The sequence below is a fragment of the Arachis ipaensis genome, chromosome B09 (genome assembly GCF_000816755.2).
Source record: "Arachis ipaensis cultivar K30076 chromosome B09, Araip1.1, whole genome shotgun sequence".
NCBI classification, from domain to species: Eukaryota; Viridiplantae; Streptophyta; class Magnoliopsida; order Fabales; family Fabaceae; genus Arachis; species Arachis ipaensis.
The window spans coordinates 3,215,379-3,219,506 of NC_029793.2; positions in this window are offsets into that span (position 1 = coordinate 3,215,379).

A 4,128-nucleotide genomic window follows, 5' to 3' on the forward strand; every position below is an offset into this window, starting at 1 on the left:
ATAAATATCTAATCAATATAATTATAAACTAAGTTTATCCAAAACATAATTATAAATATTGTTCCTAAAGCAAAATAAACATAATCCAAAACAAAATTATAAATATTGTCTCTAAAACAAAATAAATATAATCCAAAACACTCAATTTTCATCTTCATTCTCTTGTAAGTTGGGTTGGGGAAAGTTGGGTTTTGACAAAAAAAATTATAAAAATACCCCTTGCTAAAAAAATACTAAGCCCTGCGGAAAAGCCCGCCCTGCCCCGCCAAAGCCCGCGGTTTAAGTGGTGCGGGTTAGGCGGGCTTTTGCTATTTGGCGGTCCCAATTTTCCAGCCCAGTCCGCCTTTTTTGGCGGGTTACGTGGGCCGGCCCGGCAGGTTTAGGCCCGTTTGCCACCTCTACTCGCAACTTATGGCAAAGGAGTTGCATGACACTCATGTAAGCTTATCAAATATGCATGAAGATGATGATTGGACTAAAATGTTAAGAAAAGGAAAGTTTAAAATGGGCCAGCAACTAAACCAACAAGCCCATTTAGATAAGAAGGCTTGTTCATTTACACCCCATTCTTTGCTTCGTACAAAGCCCAATCTCTCATCCCCGCAATAAGGAGGTGTGAAAGCCAATGGAACCCCGGGTGTCCAGCAAACAAAGTCTCTCAATGTCCCAAACCTTCATTTTTCTAATCAAAGAAAAAAAGTGGTGGTGAAAACTACTCTTCGAAAGAGACCAAGACTGAATTCACTCCAGAGTTCACCGGTGGAGAAAGATAGAAGTGCTCAGAATGACTTGGCCTCAAGTGCTTTAGAGAAGCTGAAAACAGGAGAACAAACGAGGGTTCTTGTATAAGAGAAGAATCTGGCCACGGCAAACCAGCAGAACTAGGTTCCGGTTGGTTCCTCCCTTTATTATGTTTTGTTTATGGATAATTTCAATATTATTGCTTGGAATGTTAGGGGTGCATCAAATAGATGGTCCTGAGTGCATTGTAGAGAATTAGTGAGAAAATTCAATCCTTTTTTTTATTCTTGTTGAAACACACACTTCCTTTCATAATCTGAAGTTGTTTTGGCAACGCTTGGGTTATTCTTCTGTTGGAATTGTTGAAGTGGTAGGGCATAAGGGTAGTATATGGTTTCTTTCCTCTTTGCCTGAAGCGTCCTGTTGTGTTGTTGATAATTTTGTTCAGTGTTCAACTATAAAGGTTCAGGTGGAAAATAAAGTTTGAAGATGTAGTAGAATTTATGGAAGTCCTCAATTTCATAATATTTTTCTTTGGGACCATCTCCTGTCTCAAGCTTCGTTTTTTCAAGGACCTTGACTCCTATTGGGAGATTTTAATGAAGTCCTTTATTCTCATGAAGTCAAAGGGGGTTAATCTTCTAGTCAGAGAATAGATAGATTTGCATCAACATTGGGTGACTGTGGATTATTTGATCTTCATATGATTGGCAGAAAGTTCTCTTGGCACAGGAGAGGCCCAAGTTCTCTTGGCAGAAAATTCTCTTGGCCAAGAAACTTGATCGAGTTGTTACTAACAATGCTTGGTTATCTTTTTTTTTCGGAAGCATACACTAAAATTTTGAATAGGATGCTTTCAGATCATTGTCCAATCCTTGTTATGTGTAAGGGTTATCCGCAAGTTAAAGGCCATAGACCAATCAGGTTCCAGGCTCCTTGGTCCACTCACCCAGCTTACAAGGACGTAGTGCATCAGTATTGGGCAAAAGTGAGTAGTGGAATTCACAATAAGCTGGTTGAGGTGCAACAAAGTTATCTTGATTTTAATTCCAATTACGCATCAACGATCATTTCCTCGTACGTTTCAAAACCATCATGACTCATAGCCGCAATCAATTCCAATTATTTGGGAATCATTACTTGCAATAACCCACTAAACTCTTCGAGTATTCAAACTTAAGATATTATAGTAAACTTTTACATCTCCTATTCGTAACTATCTTGTGTTACTGCTTTCGCAAGTTTCTGCTGTGTTATTCTGATTTCTCGTCTAGTACTAGTTCTATCACTTATTTTCTCAAGTACTAAACCACAACTTAGCATGACTGATATTCACTAGATATCTATCTACGGTAGTCAAAACCAAATACCAACTTAATCGTACTTTTAACACGTTGTTACCGATCTTTCACTTACCTATTCCCAAACCGTCGGATCTAGCGGTATCTCCCGTCATCGTAGTGAACACACGACCTTGTTGTTGGCCCTTGGCAGTATTCTGGTTGACATTCTCAGGACAGTTCCAGGACATGTGTCCGGCTCCTCCATAACTATAGCAAAGTCCCAATCCAGCTCGACACGGAGTTCCCGGATGGTAGCTTCCACACCGCCTAAAGGTCATTTCATTATGAGGTTGCTTTTCATACCTCCTCCCTTGGTGATTGTTGTTATTGTTCCTTCGGGAATTGTCTTGAAAAATCTCTCGTATAGGGATTTGGTTTCGTCTTCACTCGCCCCTCAAACGATGAGCAGCTAAAGGTTGAATCTGCTCTATTCCCTTCCCTCGCAGTTCACTGTCACACTGGGTTTCGAACAATAACTCCGTACAGTTCTCAACACTTCCGATCCCTTAGATTTAATCCAACTCGCCTCTGCTGTGTCACTCTTATCCTTAACCTTCAAGAGCCTAGCTACTCCTCTAAGTTAATTAAATATCGCTCTGTCTCAGCGACTAATGATCTTTGACTAATCGTCGACTTGAACTCTACGATTATCAACACTTGTCATGCATCACAAACGAATATTACATATTAATAATATGCAGGGAAGTCAGAAATTCAAGCGCAGAGGCAGGATTTCAGAAATTCAAGCGCAGAGGCAGAATTTCGAGAGATCGTTAAAGGCATAACTGAAGTATTGTGGATAAGAAAATTCATAACTGGGTTTCCACCACAATTGACAAGCCAGTTGAAATGTGACAACAAAGCTGCAATTAGCATTTCAAAGAATTTCATACAACATGATAGAACAAAACATGTTGAGGTGGATCGACACTTTATTAAAAAAATTGAGAATGACATTATTGAGCTTCCATTTGTGATATCAGAATATCAGTTGGCTGATATTCTTACTAAAGTAATTTCAAAACAAGCCATTACTAAAGTACTAACCAAGTTGAGTATTGGTGATCCCACTACTCACCTTGAAGGAGAGTATTAGAATATCATAATTAGGGAACAAAATTAGAAAAATATCTAAAGAGGGTAAAAAAAATCAATGTAATTTATTAGGATATTATTTTATAATTAGCGTACTCATTATCATAGTCTTGGTGTAAGAACCTTGTAATCACAAAAGAAAATAATAACAAATGACACTTTTTTAAATAATTCTTATTTTCTTTCCTAAACCCTTTGTACCATGGTAACAACACAAACAAACTCAATTCAAAATAAATTCAGACTATAATGTATCAAAATTAAATCCAGAATACACCGAAATTATTTAATGATAATTCAAAACTCCTCCTCCTTCTCCATTATCATCATCTTCTTCTTCTCTTCCTTTTCCTCCTCCTCTCTTTTTCTTATCTTTTTTCTTTGTTATTGTCGTCGTCACCACCACCTCTATCTCTCCCTCCTTTTTTTTTCTCATTTGAATTTCTTCGATCTCCTCCGTCCTTTTCTTTTTTTTTTCTCTTCCTGCTCCTCTATCATCATTATTATTGTATCATTATTATCATTATTGTTGTCTTCTTTTTACATGTATAACAGTTTAAATTTAAAATACACCAAAATTTTTTAATAATAACTATACACAAACAAAATTAATACGTACTTATAAACTTTATAAATATAGATAATTCATTATATTCCAACATCTAATAAAGATATAGAGATTCTCATTACAAATATATTACGACCATAATATACAATATCTAAGTTTCAATTCTTTTGCTTTTTTCAACAGCAAAGATGCTTCTTTATTGATTAATAACTTTACTTATCACAGGGTTTTTATTTTTCTTTTTAATTTTTAATTTTTTTTATAAACAAAGGATAGAGGAAGAAACTTGAAGCTTTAAACTTCAGAAACCGTCCCTTTTCAAGTGAGTTTCCAAAGAATTATTTTTCGACAATTATATATTTATATAAAAATATTTTTATG